General features: G+C 45.2%; 1 protein-coding gene across 2 annotated transcripts in view; it reads right to left on the reverse strand.

The window, feature by feature from the left end:
- Positions 1-1,528, reverse strand: part of ATP2B1 (ATPase plasma membrane Ca2+ transporting 1) — a 226,354-nt gene extending 224,826 nt beyond the window's left edge. Inside the window, exon 1 of one of the 2 annotated variants that reach the window (XM_030215571.1) lies at positions 795-1,528. The gene's annotated coding sequence lies outside the window, so the exon portion shown is untranslated. The remainder of the gene's footprint in view (positions 1-794) is intronic. The other variant, XM_030215572.1, reaches the window with a different exon arrangement.
- Positions 1,529-18,377: the final 16,849 nt, after the last annotated feature.

The raw sequence follows: 18,377 nt of genomic DNA on the forward strand, positions 1-18,377 counted from the left end.
GTAGCTCCTTTCAAGGCAAAACGTACAGAGGCTTCCCATAAAACGAGATAAGAGGAAAAAAACTAATAGCAATAATTTCTATTTTAGGGAACCCCCCCCCCCCCCGTAATCCGGGAATTACCAAATATTAACATGATCCAACTCAACCGTTTTAGGGGAGGGGGGAGAGTAAAGGCAAAACATATCCGTGCAAACTGCACTCAAGGTCAAATTACACGTACATTTATATGAATTTGCTTGCAGAATAACATAAACCAATACCGACCCCCCCCCCCTTTTCCCCCCGCCCCAAAACAAGATCAACAAAAATTCGATTTAAGCTCGCCTACAGAGTAAACAAAAACATTTTTAACCATGCAAACTGCAGATCAGCCTGAACGCTTGCTGTCAGTGATATTTATCAACAATTTTTGTTTGTTTAACTACAACCCCGTTTTGTTATCAGGTCACGATCCTTTCCCAAAGCTGCTTGTCCACGGCCTAGAACCATTTGCCAAAGGGGCTGTGCAAATTACTTTAAAAAAATCCAGAAAGGGAGGGGGGGGGGAAGAGAGGGTGAGAAGCAGATCACACCATTACACACACCTGTCAATTGCCCAGCAAGAACTGCTACAGTAGCCAGCTGGACTGGGAAAGCCAACACAAGAAGAACAATGTAACAGAAGCAGGTCGCTTTCCTCAAAACAGAAGGGGAAAAAATATTGCAATCCATAAAAGAAGACACGAAAGGCAGCAGCAGCGACTCTCAACTAAAAGCCCAGACAGATCCCCCCCGATCCCGTCCCACCGCTCACCTCCTCCAACTAGCCTGTCAGTATGTCAGCAGCAACGCGTTACCAGGCTCCTTCCTTCGCCTTCTGACCATGTAGACTCAACTTTGAGCCGGGGGGTTCCCCCTCCTCTCCTCCTCCTTCTTCTCAGGCCACGCGCAAACTGCTGCTCCCCGGACTCTCTGCCGGCTCCCTGTGAAATTTTCCGGAGTGACAAAAAAAAAAAGGGGGGGGGGAGGAAGAGGTGAGCAGCAGCGGGAGAAATGGTGGCAGCACTCGCCGGGCTGGTTGAAGCTGACTGAAATGAAGAAGGGAGAAGCCGGGGGGGGGGGGGGGGGGAGCGAGTCCAGCTCCTGCCCTCCCCTTCCTTCTGGCTGCTCAGGCAGCTGCTGCTGCTGCAACAACTGCTCCAAGAAGCCCGGAACTACAGTCCCCGCGACAAGAGGATGCTGCTCTGGCTCCCCCCCCCTGCCTGAATGGCAGTGGAGAAACCCTGGGGGTAGGACGAAAAAGGGCCGCTTCCACTGAGCACGGGAAGGGGGGGGGGCGCAAACAACAAAAAGAAAACCCGGGAGGGGTGGGCACGAGGTGGGGTAAAGAAAGAAAGAAAAAAAAAAAGCACACGGTTTCAAAAGAACAAGGGGGGGGAAGGACCCCTGCTTTCCACCACTTACTCACCCTGGGCTCGCGCTTTCCCCTCCCTTCCCCTTCTCTCTGTCTTTCTCTTTTTCCCCCCCTTTCGCACCGCAACCCCAGCTTGCCCAACACGCCGCGAGCGTCACGTGACGGGAGGAGGGCGGTGCCCAAGGTGGTGGCGGTGGGCGTGGGAGATCGCGCGGTCCCAGCCTGCGGCCAACAATCGCCCAATTGGGCGTGACGACCCCGCTGAGTGGACAGCCCCTTTCTCCACCCACCTCTCCCTCCCCCTCTTACTTTGTCTTCACAACCCCCTTTTTTTTTTCTCCCCTCGCTTTGCGCGCTCTGGCTCTCCTCGGCAGCGCGCGTCTCGAACTGGTATCCCCGCCCACAAACTTCTGCTCGCCTATTAATTGGTTCTGACGTACTTGTTTCCATGACGTCATTCACCCTTTAAAGATCTTTTTTTTTTTTCAGGTTGGGCTGTGAAAGGGTGAGGTTGTTCTCTTTGGTCCCTAAAGCACTATAAAGTTAATTAAATGGAGGGTATGGCAAGCAGTTATAAGTACTCTAAGGGCATCAAACGTTTTTTTTTTTTTTTTTTTGGGGGGGGGTCACAATAAATCATTAGCCCTTTGAATTAGTGATAGACTGTGGTGCCTCATCTTTGCCAGTTCTAGACGAGAAAAATGTTCTCTTTGTAATAGGGCATTGGTACAATATAGGCACAGATTAAGGGTGTCTCTGACATAACTAAACATAAATTAAGCCTCTTCAAGTATTTCCTTCACTTTGCTTACCTTTATCTCCAGCGGGAGAAAATGATTCTAAATAAAAATAGTTCACTATAAACAAATACAGGGGCCATTTAATACTTGTTAGAATTGATGAATGGCCCCCGTAATAAGTGTATCATTGGTCCCCAATGCAGTGGGGGCTGAAAGTGACCCCAAGAGTGGGTACACAAATTATTTTTAATACTGTTTTCTGATAAAATGTGCAATCTCCTCAAATCCTTTCACAACCATACAGACTAGTATGAGTCCCTTGATAACTGACTTCAAAATTGGACCAACAATACGAAACAAAGGGGTATAATACTATAAATGCACACTGGGGGAAATGTCACATAATCCCACTTCATAAGTAACCTACAGTGTCTGCTCATCTAACACCACACTATAATAAAGTCAATAAACTATTACAAAATGCTCATAAGAATATGTACTCGTATACAACGAGTGACCATCATGAATCACAGTGGATTTCTGTAATCCCAACAGGGAACTTCTCCTTCAAGCTCTAATCAATGCACATATCAATTGAACAATATATTTCACTTTTATATATATGTGTTTTCAAAAATGTGCTTGTAAATGTACTTATCTGAAAAAACAGCGACAACATGCCCAGGTCCTGACGTTTCAAGAGACCCAAACATCAAAAAAAAAAAGAAGCAAACTCTCAATAATCTCATAATTCAAATCATGCAGACTCTCAAAAATGTCATTCTCCATTGGCATTTTTGAGTTTCCTGAGGCAGCAGTAAGGCAAAACATGGTTCATGTCAGGATCCAGGCGAGTTGTCACTGTTTTTTTAAGATAAGAACATTTATAAGCAGCTGGAAATATATATGCAAAACTGAAAAATATTGTTCAATTGAAATATGCAATGATTAGAACATGCCAGAGGGGTTCCCTGTTGGTGCTGATTTTTCTGGCACCATATATAGAATATATCCCTAAGCAAGTATATACCCAGTTAGGCTAGTCTTGGGCATGTCTATGACATGTGTGCTAACATTTATGCACTCATTATGCACATACAACACAGCAACAGTGAGGCAAAGAAGCAAGGATCCAAAAGTAGTCAATGCAAGTTTATTCCGCACATCCAACACATGAAGGACCTGACGGCCATGTTTCAGCATGTGTGCCTGCTTCAGGGGTCACATTCCTGTAGCGGATGTTGTTGCAGTATAGTCCTATGTATTTGTATGGATATGTTTGCAAAAACCACAATTGGCAAGACATCAAACAGACTGCTAAGTGTAATGCCTGCAGGAGAAGCTTGCAGCATCCTGCATTGACTACTTTGGATCCTCACTTTTTTGCCTCACTGTTCCTGTGTTGATATTTCTTGTTCATGAGGTCTGTTTTTCTCCTCCCCCTTTTTTTTGGACCCCATTATGCACATAGATGTAGTGGGAATTGAACCCAGGTTGCCAGGATCAAAGCCCGCTGCACTAACCCTTAGGCCTTGTCCTCCTTGAGTGCCACTTTTGCTCTTTGATGATCTAACGGTTTCATGGATTCCTCGTGGGCTTTCTGTGGCAAGATTATAAGTAGAGGGAAATGGCTGTAACTTCCCCTATTAACCTCAGACCTAGTTTAGAAAGTTCTAGAATGTGAGCAGTATAACAGGCATGTCCTGAACCTTGTGTGTGTTTTGTTTTGTGGAGTATTATAACTGCCCAAAGCACACAGCCACACGGGGTAGATTGCAGGGTATTTCCCTCCTTCTAGTGGCCCCTTCTTACTTTTGCCATAAAGCTAGTAAGTGTACTTTCTCCAAATTCTGTATATGGCACCTTAAGTTGTGTGTGCTGATTTGGCTGCACAGCCAAATTACGTGCACAACTTAATTGATTAACAAGCCAATCAGTGCCAATAATTGTTACTTAATCAATTGGCGGCACTAATTGGTTTTAATTAGAATTTACGCACACAAGTTTTGAGGCGTATTCTATAATAATCCTTCCACATAATTCTATTACTTCAAACTGTACGAATTTTACCACTCCAGTTATAATTAAGTGTACTTCTACCCTTATCCTGCTCTGTATTGCTCACTAGAAGCTGTAGTCCCATCCCCGGAGACTTCTCAGCCTCATTGGGATTACTTCTCTCTATATATTCGTCCCAGAGTTGTATTCTCTTTTCCGGAACCTTATCAGCTTCCTTGCACCCACTGTTACTCTATTTTCCACTCTGTATATATTCCCGGAGTTGGTACTCTCCTCTCCGGAACCTGTAAGCCACATTGAGCCTACTGCTATGCAGGAAAATGTGGGATACAAATGTAATAAATAAATAAATAAACAGGTATGTAAATGCCAAAAGTTTGCCTAAGCAATATTCTTAACTTACTTAGCATGTATGTGCAAGGGGGTGGCAAATAAACCCTGGGAGGCGATGCTCTGCAAGCAATCAAAGCAGCAAAACACAGAGCAGACCAGCAGGTGTAGAAGCAGACTCTTTATTAAAGCAAGTATCCGAGGTGGCCACGTTTCACCCAAAAAGTCAGGAGTAAAGCTACACCTCACGCCTGGAATAGACTTCCCGAGCCTATATGTCTAGCCCCGTCTTTGGCCGTTTTCAAGTCCAGACTAAAAGCCCACCTCTTTGCCACTGCTTTTGACTCCTGTCCTTTTATCCCCACCTCTTTATTCCATTGCTTCTTAGTTGTTCTGTCTGTTTACTTGTCTTATTTAGATTGCAAGCTCTTTGAGCAGGGACTGTCTTTTCATGTTTGGTGTACTGCGCTGCGTATGCCTTGTAGTGCTATAGAAGTGATAAGTAGTAGTAGTAGTAATGTAGAAACCTGCCCTTGCAGATCAGCAACGCGGCCGCGCAGGCTTCTGTTTCTGTGAGTCTGATGTCCTGCACGTGCGTGCGGGACGTCAGACTCACAGAAACAGAAGCCTGCACAGCTGCATTGCTGATCTGCAAGGGCAGGCTTCTAGATGGAATGTTGCTAGTGTAGCCTAGTGGTTAGTGCAGTGGAACATGGAATGTTGTTACTATTTGAGATTCTGGAATGTTGCTATTACTTGAGAATCTACATGGAATGTTGCTACTATTGGAGATTCTGCTGCTACTATTTGAGATTCTACATGGAATGTTGCTATTCCACTAGCAACATTCCATATTTAGATTGCAAGTTCTTTGAGCAGGGTCTGTCTTTTCATGTTTGGTGTACAGCGCTGCGTATGCCTTTTAGCGCTATAGAAGTGATAAGTAGTAGTAGGTAGTAGTAGTAGGGGAACTAGAACAAACTTTCCCCTAATAGCAACATTCTATCCAAAACAGCAAATACAGCACTCTCTGTTCAGAGCAGCAGCACTTTTACTCCACTGCCTGTGCTTTGAAGAGAGAGTGCTGTACTTAATTTTGCTATTAGAGGAAAGTTTGTTCTAGTTCTTCTGTAGCTTTACTCCTGACACAATCTTTTTGGGTGAAACATGGCCACATCAGGTACTTGTTTTAATAAACAGTCTACTTCTACGCTTACTGGTCTGCTCTGTGTTTTGCTGCTTTGCAATGGTGTGAACACATGGGCGGAGCTCAAACTTACATGTACAACTTATAGAATACTGTAAATTACACACGTATCTGCAGCAATTAGATGCTAACATTTCTCCAGCTCTATGGCTGGTGTAAGTGGTCATACCTATTATGTTTATTGTAGGAGTGGGCAATTAACACGTTAATATTTTAACAAAAATGGTGCTTTTTAATGCCGGCTGATTTTTTTTTTGATGCAGACCCGCCCCCTCCCCTCCCCTCGTGTTTACATCAACAGCCTAGGGCTAGGCTTGGCCTAGGGCTCTAGATTGTCTCTTCTTTCTCGGTGCTCCCTCAAAGTCCTGGTCTTCCCCTGCACAGCCGGACTCTGCAGATACTTGAGCCGCGCTGTGCAGAAAGTTGGGGAAGTCTTGCTGTAGTCTCGTAAGACTTCCTTCATGGTACGGTTCAGGTATCTGCAGAGCCCAGCCGTGCAGAGGAAGACCTGGACTTTGAAGCAGCGCCAAGCAAGAACAGAAAATCTGGAACCCAAGTCTGAGCTCTGCTGTTGAGGTAAATGTGGGGAGGGGGGGTGGGTCTGTGTTAAAAACCAGGGGTATGAGAGAATCTGGGTGAAGTCTGGGGAGGGGGCATGAGAGAAACTGGGTGAAGGACTGGTGAAGGGGGCATGACAGAATTTGGATGAAGGCTGGGGAGAAGGCATGAGAGAAGCTGGGTGAAGGCTGAGGAGAGGGACATGAGGGAAAGAAACAAATAGGGTGAGAGAGATAGAGAGAGATGATTGTGTTCAATAGGAGAGATTCAGTAGAAAAAGGAAAGATAAATGCCCAAAATGCATGCCATGATTTAATTGTGCAACTAGTTTTTAATCGCACACTTAATCACGATTAACATTTGTAATCATTGTCCACCCTTAGCTTATTTATTTTTGTACTTATTCGGATTTATTAACCGTCTTTATGGAGAGATTCACCCAAGGTGGTGTACAGCAGGTACAGTTTAAAATAAAATCTACAATTTTTTTAACAACATAACAATAGTGAAATGACCAAATATAAACAAAAATACAATAAATGAAGTGAAATTGAAAACAGCAAATTGAAACCTAATAATAAGGCTACCATGAAACAGTATCAAAAATATACCACATCCTGTAAGCCGCATTGAGCCTGCTATCGAGCGGGAAAGAGTGGGGTATGAATGCCATAAATAAATAAATAAATAAATAAATACACATTTAACAGCACTGAAATTCAAATAACAGAATGGGATGTCAGCTTAATGCTAATGAAACACCTAATAAGCACGCATTATAACATAGTAAGATAGTAGATGACGGCAGAAAAAGACCTGCACGGTCCATCGAGTCTGCCCAACAAGATAAACTCACATGTGCTACTTTTTGTGTATACCTTACCTTGATTTGTACCTGTCCTTTTCCGGGCACAGACCGTATAAGTCTGCCCAGCACTATCCCCGCCTCCCAACCACCAGCCCCGCCTCCCACCACCGGTTCTGGCACAGACCGTATAAGTCTGCCCAGCACTATCCCCGCCTCCAAACCACCAGTCCCGCCTCCCACCATCGGCTCTGGCACAGACCATATAAGTCTGCCCAGCACCATCTCCGTCTCCCGCCACCGGCTTTGCCACCCAATCTCGTCTAAGCTCCTTAGGATCCATTCCTTTTGAGCAGGAGGATTCCTTTATGTTTATCCCACGCATGTTTGAATTCTGTTACCGTTTTCGTTTCCACCACCTCCCGCGGGAGGGCATTCCAAGCATCCACTACTCTCTCCGTGAAAAAATACTTCCTGACATTTTTCTTGAGTCTGCCCCCCTTCAATCTCATTTCATGTCCTCTCGTTCTACTGCCTTCGCATCTCCGGAAAAGGTTCGTTTGCAGATTAATACCTTTCAAATATTTGAACGTCTGTATCGTATCACCCCTGTTTCTCCTTTCCTCCAGAGTATACATGTTTAGTTCAGCAAGTCTCTCCTCATACGTCTTGTAACGCAATTCCCATACCATTCTCGTAGCTTTTCTCTGCACCGCTTCAATTCTTTTTACATCCTTAATAAGATATTCAAATAACATAGATATGATGCTAATACTTTTCTATAATACAGCTTACTATATAGGAAGTCACTGAAAACCACCTTGTTTAAGAAGGTCTACCCCTCAAACCCCAACTTAACTTTCTACTTCCTGTGATACAGCAAAACTACGGACTGTATTGGACTTTTTATCGTATCTTTGTTGCCTTATACTCATGTTATTTTATTTTATTTTTTTTTTTTTGTTACATTTGTACCCCGCGCTTTCCCACTCATGGCAGGCTCAATGCGGCTTACATTGGGCAATGGAGGGTTAAGTGACTTGCCCAGAGTCACAAGGAGCTGCCTGTGCCTGAAGCGGGAATCGAACCCAGTTCCCCAGGACCAAAGTCCACCACTAGGCCACTCCTCCACTCCTTATAGGTTTACTACTATTTTGTGCATTTTTATTTTACCGAACCGGAGCCTGCCTCTACGGTATTATGTATGCCACATTGAGCCTGCAACTAAGTGGGAAAATGGGTATAAATGTGTTAAATAAATAAATAAATAAAATATATAGCTGGGGACAACATGGGTGGTACAGAGTCATTTGGTTCTTTATATAGCTAAAATAGAAGGAACTGGTCTAAGTTACAGAGTGTGTAGCAAGATAGTCCAGGGGCAGAGTGATGTTTAGTCAGTCGCTCTATGTAGTGAAGGCTTGGGGGAAGAGTCAGGCTTTCACCTGCTAAGTTCATATATTGGGCTAGTATTTTATAAAGGAAAATTAAGAGGCACCTACATTCCTTCATAGAATAAGCTCCTATCAGATACCTTGTTATAGAATTGGACATATACCTGCTTATAATCGAAAGAGAAAAACGCCTATATTGCGACCCAAATCGGAAGATAGACGTTTATCTCCCAAAAACGAATAAATCAGTATAAGCGAAAGCCGATTTTGGACGTTTTCAACTGCACTCCGTCGCGGATGCGGACAAAGTTGATGGGGGCGTGGCGAAGGCGGAACTGGGGCGTGGTTATCGGCCGAACAGAGATGGGCGCATTTCACCGATAATGGAAAATAAGTATGCGTTTTTAGCTAGAATTTAGGACACTTTTCCTGGACCCTGTTTTTTCACGAATAAGGCCCCAAAAAGTGCCCTAAATGACCAGATTAACCCCAGAGGGAATCGGGGATGACCTCCCCTGACTCCCCCAGTGGTCACTAACCCCCTCCCACCACAAAAAAATGATGTTTCACAATTTTTTATTTTCACCCTCAAATGTCATACCCACCTCCCTGGCAGCAGTATGCAGGTCCCTGGAGCAGTTGTTAGGGGGTGCAGTGGACTTCAGGCAGGTGCAGCCAGGCCCATCCCCCCCCTACCTGTTACAATTGTGCTGCTTAATGCTTAGTTGTCCAACCCCCCCCCCAAACCCACTGTACCCACATGTAGGTGCCCCCCTTCACCCCTTAGGGCTATAGTAATGGTGTAGACTTGTGGGCAGTGGGTTTTGAGGGGGATTTGGGGGGCTCAATACACAAGGGAAAGGTGCTATGCACCTGGGAGCTCTTTTACCTTTTTTTTTGGTTTTTGTAAAAGTGCCCCCTAGGGTGCCTGGTTGGTGTCCTGGCATGTGAGGGGGACCAGTGCACTACGAATCCTGGCCCCTCCCATGAACAAATGTCTTGGATTTATTCGTTTTTGAGCTGGGTGCTTTCATTTTCCATTATCACTGAAAAACAAAAACGCCCAGCTCACACATTGTTGAATAAAACATGGACGTCTATTTTTTTCGAAAATACGGTTCGGTCCGCCCCTTCATGGACCCGTTCTCGGAGATAAACGCCCATGGAGATAGACGTTTTCTTTCAATTATGCCCCTCTATATATTCCTTTATTTCTTTGTCCCTTTTTGTACCTGTTTACTCTAACCTTACCTAACCCTTATTTTAAATTGTATTGGACTTGGCGATCGCCTTTATGGTATTATGTAAGCAACATTGAGCCTGCTAATGGGTGGGGAAATGTGGGATATAAATGTTACAAATAAATAAATAAATAGCATTGCCATCAAAACTTACTATGGTAACTTTCAACAGCTTCTGATCTCTGAGTGTTGTTGTGACAAGTCATCTCTTGTGGCTTGTTCCGAGCTTCCACCAGAATGCCCAAAATAATTGCATGACCATTCAACTTGCAAGCAGCTATGCCTCTATATCTTGCCAGGTTTTTTTGTTTTTTTTTTAACTTGACAGCACAACACATAGTCCCATCCTTGTGGCTTAAAGTCAAAACTAGTTAGATAGAACAGGAAATCAGAATACAGGCTGGCTCAGCAGCCATCAAACTTCCCGCTAAACTCTTAGCATCAGGCTCTCCAGTATTTCTTTCCCAGCTGGAGTGGTAACTTTAGCTTACTGTAGTCTCCGTCTGGTTCGTATTGGACATCTGGCAGCTAACTAGGCCCCATCTTACTGGCCCCGTGACCCTCCTGCATTCTCCTTGGGTTTCTTCACATTTTGTAGCACACTGCCACGTTAGCCTTGGTTTCCTTGACCACATCTACCTAGTTCTACAATTTCCAATAGCTTCTCTCTTAAAGTGGCATTCGATTTGTTTCCCCTTATTTCACCTTCTGCTAACTGATCCTTGTTACCAGACTGTCTCAGATTGTGCAGAGTCCTAGATCTGTCACAGTTGCTTTGATATGTCTCTCCATACCTTTTATCCTATTTTATTCACATGGTTTCTGCTGACTGATGGTATTCCACTCAATATGGTGATACCGCCAAAGACCTCTGCAGTGCTAATTTCCACTCTGCCATACCTACTCTTTTTATATATGCTTCCTTGGTACTGCATGGCGTTGAGATCAAATGCACCTCTTTGATTATTTTTGTGATATAATATGCATGTATTTATTTATTTATTTATTTATTTATTTAGTTAGTTAGTTAGTTAGTTAGTTAGTTATTCGTTCTTCAATAAGGTAGTCAAATAAGGGAAAGATAGATCATATATATATATACTAGTAAAAAAGGCCCGTTTCCGAAACCAATGAAACGGGCGCTAGCATGTGGCTTTTTTTGTGTGTGTGTGTATGTGTCACAGAGTTATTTTGTGTGTGTGTGTGTGTGTGAGTGTGTGAGGGTGCGGTGTGTGTGCAGGTTATTGATGTGTGTCTTTTTTTGTTTTGTTTTTTGCTTGGGGGTTGGGGGATGTGCTGTGCTGTCCTTGGTCGCTGTTTGCTGCTGGCTGGGTCGCGGGTAATCCTTCCAGCTGGGCCGCAGCTTGTCCTGTTCGCCCACGTCCCAGATGGTGACGGGCACGTTGTTTTCCAGCTCCTCTGACTCCATGTCAAGCGATCCCAAATATAGTCTGTGCTATAGGCCCTCTGGCACTCTTCAGTACTGGCATTAGGCATTTAAAAATTTCTCCCCCCCCCCCCCCCCCGGTCTATTTTTACACATACCCACAGCAGGAATATTCTTCTCTCGTTCCAGCGGTGGGTCTGTGCTCTCCGTGCTGCACAGATAATGAGCCATTCTGCTGGGGAATGCTCCTCCCTTATTGTCACGTAGTTTCCTCTGATTGGTCCATCTTACGTTGCCTAGTGTTGCCTGGGAAAGGTGTTGTGATGGTCCTTTGTGTTTCAGAATGTTGAGGGTGTTTTTTCTGATTGGTCCATCATGCGAGGGCGGGGCAGAGAGACATGGTCAGTGTTCTGGCTTCACCACCATGAATCCATGAACCCTTCAGGGAGTGACTGAGTGACTTCAGAACGTTGAGGGTGAGTTTTATTATAGTAGATATATATATATATATATATATATATATATATATATATATATATATATATATATATATTTGCACCTCCAATGTTCTGAAGCTGACTCCATGGCAGTGTGGCAGTGAAGCCGTGTAGTGTTTGTAAGGTTCGTAATCGCACTCCCAATCACTGCCCCGCCCTCAAGGGAACTCTGTATAGTTGCCAGGGAAAGAAACACCACATCAGAAGGAGAAGGGACCAACCACAGGCCATCGCAATTGCTCTCAGTTTCCACAGGAAATGAGGGCGGGACCAGAGGAACAGCTGAAACCACAGCCTGTCTGAAGTGGCGTCTGTACTTGCTGCACTTCAGTGTTGGCGGCCAAACAGGAGGTAAAACTTTTTAAATAGCACATGTCCTCCTTGCACTCGCAGGCCACAGACACAGAGGGAGGGAGGCGCTGGGCGGCGGAAATCAGGGGGGGGGGTGCGGATAGAGGGGGGTCCTGAGATGAGAGAGAGGGGGGTCCTGAGATTAGAGGGAGGGGTGGGGGGTCCTGAGAGGGGGAGGGGGAGGAGGGGGTCAGAGGAGAAGGGAGGTCGGGGGGAGGAGGGAGGGAGAAGAGGGGGTGGGGGTGAGGGGAGAAGGAGGGGGGTTAGGGGCGAACAGGAGGGGGAGGGGGCCCTGAAACCTTGCTAGCGCCCATTTCCTTTCTGTTCGAAACGGGCCTCTTTTACTAGTAACCATATATTTGGTACCAGATTAAAATATAGATAATTAATTTCCTAATTTCCTCCTTTCAGGTTGCCCCAATTGATCGCAATGGGCCGGGTTCTGTAAATGGCACTCAAAAATGGGTGCTGGAAAAGATTCATGCTGAGCACGATTCTATAAGGGGTGCGTACCCTTTATAGAATCGTACTTAGCGTCGATTCCCGCACCTTATCTTTGGACGCCAGACATATGCCTGCTGAAACCTGGTGTAAATGCTGGCGCCCAAGTTGGATGTGCTGACCCATTATTCAGTAACAAACAATATGCACAATGTTTTGGAACACCCCTGATACTCCTGGCCCTCTCCCATGGCCATGCCCCCATTTGAAATATGCGCTATGGGATGTAGGCACCCAGTGTTATAGAATAGCGTACAGCCAGATGCGCACACAAATCCTAAATCCCTGCCAATTAACATCAATAATTGTTTGGTAACCCCTAATTATTGAAGGTTAAGAGCTCGTTAGCCAATTAAGTTCCAAATCTGGGTGCCATATATAGAAACTAGGGGAATATGCTTAGCATATTACATGGAAATACTTTAAAAACAAATAGAAGGAAATATTTTTTCACTCAACGAATAGTTAAGCTCTGGAACTCTTTGCCGAAGGAGGTGTTAACAGCTGTTGGCATATCTGGGTTTAAAAAAGGTTTGGATAAATTCCTGGAGGAAAAATCTAAAGTCTGCTATTGAGGCTGACATGGGAAGCAACTGCGTGCCCTGGGATTTGTAGTATGGAATGTTGCTACTCTGAGATTCTGCATGGAATCTTGTCACTCTTTAGGATTCCAGAATCTTGCTATTCTTTGGGGTTCTACATGGAATGTTGCTACTCTTTGAGATTCTGCATGGAATCTTGTCACTCTTTAGGATTCCGGAATCTTGCTATTCTTTGGGGTTCTACATGGAATGTTGCTACTCTGAGATTCTGCATGGAATCTTGTCACTCTTTAGGATTCCAGAATCTTGCTATTCTTTGGGGTTCTACATGGAATGTTGCCACGATTTGGGTTTCTGCCAGGTACTTGTGACCTGGCTTGGCCCCCTGTTTGGAAAACAGGATACTGGGCTAGATGGACCATTGGTCTGATCCAATATGGCTACTCTTATGTTTAATTTCCCAGTGAGATGACTGGTCTGCATTGAATACGTTGATTTAATTTGATGCAGGAGAGTTACAATGGCTTGACTTGTATAACAAGGCGAGGCGTTCCTTAATTTCTAAAGTAATCAAGACTCTTATTTTTTTTTTTTTTTCCTTATCACCATTGTAATTCCTCTTTGTTCATGCCAGACCAGAGGGATATATCTTCCTCTCAAGCAGGTGGACACAGAGCAAATTCCTGCTCCATCCACTATATAAGCTGGCACAGTAGGTAGCCTGTCAGACTCAAGAAAAATGTCAGGAAGTATTTTTTCACGGAGAGAATGGTGGATGCTTGGAATGCCCTCCTGCGGGAGGTGGTGGAGAGGAAAACGGTAACGGAATTCAAACATGCGTGGGATAAACATAAAGGAATCCTGCTCAGAAGGAAGGGATCCCCAGAAGCTTAGCTGGTGGTGGGAGGCGGGGCTGGTGGTTGGCAGATGGGGATAGTGCTGGGCAGACTTATACGGTCTGTGCCAGAGCCGGTGGTGGGAGGCGGGGCTGGTGGTTGGGAGGCGGGGATAGTGCTGGGCAGACTTATACGGTCTGTGCCAGAGGCGGTGGTTGGGAGGAGGGGCAGGTGGTTGGGAGGAGGGGATAGTGCTGGGCAGACTTATACGGTCTGTGCCAGAGCCGGTGGTGGGAGGTGGGGCTGGTGGTTGGGAGGCGGGGATAGTGCTGGGCAGACTTATACAGTCTGTGCCCTGAAGAGGACAGGTACAAATCAAAGTAGGGTATACACAAAAAGTAGCACATATGAGTTTATCTTGTTGGGCAGACTGGATGGACTGTGCAGGTCTTTTTCTGCCGTCATCTACTATGTTATGTTACTATGTCAGGTTTTCTCCAACAGAGAAAGTAACCGGTCAGCAGGTAAAAGAAAAAGAGCCCACAGCTCTGGTTCATCAAGGCCCATCTGTCTTAGGGGATGTTTACTGCATTCCAATGGCACTGAACTTCCTTTTCCTCCTTATCAAGCTCTGGAGAACACCCAGGAGGCCAGTCAAAACTTTCCTGTCTTAGAACTTTTTCACTGGAACAGCTTAGCAGTTGACTTTATTATTATTATTTTTTTTTATAAAAGGCCCAGCAAACAGAAGGAATACAAAGAAAGAAGGCAGCAAATGGGAGCACTGTTATGGCCCTGTCGCCCACAGAAAATCTCCCTTAAAGGCCGGTGCAGCTAGAGAGCAGCAGAGAGAGGTACCATGCCCTGCCCATATCGCTCAGTGCTGCCAGACAGTTGTTTCTCTCTCTATTTTCCTCTTGGGGTTAAACAGGACTCTGTACAAGCTTGTTGGCAATCCAAGAGCATCAGGGCCGCCGAGAGGGGGGGATAAAATTCCCTGGGACTCCAAGGGGGGCCCGGCGCCGCAGTCCCCTCCGTCCACCTCCGGGCCGGGCCCCCCTGAATTCAAATCATAGCCCCTCACCTCGACCTCGCTCCGTGTAAAAGAAGCGCAGCAGCGGCAGTCTGCAGATCGCCTCCCTTCGGGCCTTCCCTCCCTGTGTCCCGCCCTCGTCTAACATAACTTGCGCGAGGGCGGGACACAGGGAGGCGATCTGCCCGAAGGGAGGCGATCTGCAGACTGCCGCTGCTACGCTTCTTTCACACGGAGCGAGGTCGAGGCGCTATGATTTGAATTCAGGGGGGCCTGGCCAGGTGGTGGACGGAGGGGGGCGGTGACGACGACAACGACCTCGGGGGGGGGGGGGGGGGGCCTTGCCCAGTCTCTCGGCAGCCCTGAAGACCATCACTTAAAGAAGGTTTACAGCTATACCACATTGAGAGAGGGTGTGCTCAGGTGAGTTTTGTCCATTTTTGACAGACTTATATGTGCCTACTTTTAATGGCGTTTGTGCACGTGGTAGTTTAATGCATACTATTTAATTTACTGCATGCTATTCTGTTGCATGGACTCTACTGTTTAATGGGTGCTATTCTCAGAGCATGCATACCCATATAGATAGTGCATGCTGTTTATCTTAACATGCACTAAGGCTTAAGGATGCTTACTTTGGGAAAGAGAGAGAGAGAATATAGGAAGATTTGACTGCAAGGAGTATTCTCTCTGAACTTCTGTGACCATGACCTGGGAAGGAAGGTCACAGTGGGTGGGGTATATCTGGACATGTGGAGGAGCCTTTTCAATATGATGTCCAAGTCCAATTGTAGATGTTTTGCTGAAAATCTTTTTTCAATTCTCATCCTGAGCACAGCAATTTTTGAACCAGAAAAATGTCTTTTTTGTTGTTTTGAAAAATCACTAATGTGATGTCCAAACATTTCTGTACTCAGTACATATTTCTTTAGGTACCATTTAAAAAAAACAAAACAAAACAAACCACAACATCCTAGAGAAAAACACACAAAAACAAGCCATAGGGATGGCCTAGTAAACTGGCCACACAGTCATTCCAGCAGAGCAGAAAGGCAGCCTAGTGGTCATTACAGTGGACTTCATATAAAGGGACCCGTGTACAAATCCCACTTTGACACCCTTATTTTGTATTGTGAGCCCTCCAGGAACTCCTAAAACCCTACTGTACCCAACTGTACGCCGCTACAAAAGCCCTCAGGTCTGCAGTTGTCTCCTATCTATAAATACAGATAGTATTTTGTGGGTTTTGGAAGGCTCACAATTTCCACCACAAGCGTACTAGTTAGAGTCGGATATGAATATGAGGTTCCATCTCTACAGTCCACTGCATTAACGTCTAACCTACTCCTGGGACCAGTTTGCTGCTCTAATAGGAATGGCCATAGTATCTGAAGTGTCACTGTCACATCTTTGGTGGTTGGGAGGGTGTCAGTGACCAATGGGAGATTAAAAGGGGGGGGGGGGGGGGGCTCGTGCTTTAATCCCTCCAGCGGTCAGCCAGTCAGTTAGGGCACCTTTTTGTGATTTAGTCATGATTGAACCAGGTCCAGATAAAAATGTCCCAATTTTTGCTCTAGATGTTTTTATCTTGTTCCGTTATCCCGAAAAAGTCCAACTTTTGGGTCCACCTGCCCCCAACATGCCCCCTTGCGGAGAAAATCGTTTCAAATCTGAGTTTTGAAAATCGCAACTTGGATGTTTTCTCAAGAAAAATGTCCATCTGCTGCTTTGTGTCGCTGTTCAGATCTTTTTTCTCTTTTGAAAATGAGCGCCATAGGCACCAACATTTCAAAATGATTGGGGGTGCCAAACACAATACAAACGTACAACAATACAACACAGTACAACGTGCAGGACGTCAGAAACAGAAGAAAGCCTTTTGTGGGAAGAAGAGGATCTTGGCTGGCGGGGGTTGGGGTCCCCCACCAGCAAAGGTAGGCGACGGCGGGTTGGCGGCGTGTGTTGGCGTATAATACTTATGATATATGATACTTATGCTGACCCAGAATACTTGTTTTTTGACATGCAGAATGTTTGTGTTGACCTGTTGCTACCAGAATATTTGTTTGACAGGTTGCTACCACAACGTTCCGTTGTGGTGGGTAACTCACTACAGGATTGTGCTGAGAACTGAGAAACAAGTCCAAAGGCTGGTGTTTTCATCAGAGGGTGCCTGTGAGAGAGGAATGTAGTTTGGCCACCTCATTGTTCTGTTCCAGGCACACTTGTTTGGGACCTGTTATAAAAGAGGGGAAGCCCCTGGCTGAAACAGAAGCTCTGTACCTGGTTGAGGGACGCCTCTCCAGTGTGGGATTTCCCGCAGATCTCTGGGCGGTCATCAGTGCTTCCCCGATTGATGTTGCAGCTCAGATGAAGGCTACAATCCTGTGGTGATGTATGTATACTGCATAAGAGAGAAGCTCTGTACCTGGTTGGAGGGACGCCTCTTTCCAGTGTGGAATTGTCCCGCAGAATCTCTGGGCGGTCATCGGTGCTTCCCCGATTGATGTTGCAGCTCAGATGAAGGCTACAATCCTGTGGTGATGTATGTATACTGCATAAGAGTGTTATGTAATATGTGGGTGCCTATTGATGTGTGAATAAACAATCTTTAAAGCAATATCTCAACCCTTGATTTGCTACACGGCGTGAGGGGGAATCGAGAGGGTCGTCGGCAGGGGGGGTGGCAAAGTTGGTGGTGGCGTCGTTGTTTGCAATGGCGGGGGGTGGGTGTTGGCAATGGCTGGGGGGTCAGCGGCGCGGGGGGGGGGGAGGCTAAAATGTACCCCCTCACCTCGGGCTTTGGACCCCCTCCCACCGAAGTCTGGCTACGTCCCTGACGCCTACACTACTGCAAACCATTTTTCAGCTCACCTTAGTAAAAGAATCCATGAGATAGGCAAGCATAGGCAATGTTACAATAATCAAGTCTTGCGATCTTGAGATCAGATGTATCCTTCTTCAGGTGTCAGTAAGGACACGTTTATGGCCTTGGTAATGCGAATTTCAGGAACACATGGAGAGCTTACAATAGTGAGCAACTACCAATATTTCATTAACGGAAACACAAAATGTTAGATCATAAAGTTTTTTTTCACATCTTAGACATTATCTTTATTTTTACTTAGATATTGCTTCAAATGAATTAGAATTATAGGTTGCAGTCATATTTATAAGAACTATTAATCAAGGATTCAATCTAAATGAAAATAATTATGCATGGAGCATTGCAAGTGATTACATTAATAGGAATGCTAATTTCACCGTTTTTTGTTGCTAACCTTAACATCTATTTACAGGAGAAAACAGTGAGATAGTAAGAAATGACTTTCTATTTATTTGTGGTATTTGATATACAGCAATTTGAAATAAAATAAGACTTCACAGCAGTTTACACAATCATAAGTGATAAGAGTAATACAACAACACAGATAAAACAGTTGAAAAACATAATACCACATAAGGAACAAAGAGGGGAAGGAGCATAATACATCAAAAGCCTGTTCACAATGTCACATATCAGGAATTGGAGGGCTGGGGAG

Source organism: Microcaecilia unicolor, chromosome 9 (genome assembly GCF_901765095.1).
Source record: "Microcaecilia unicolor chromosome 9, aMicUni1.1, whole genome shotgun sequence".
NCBI lineage: Eukaryota > Metazoa > Chordata > Amphibia > Gymnophiona > Siphonopidae > Microcaecilia > Microcaecilia unicolor.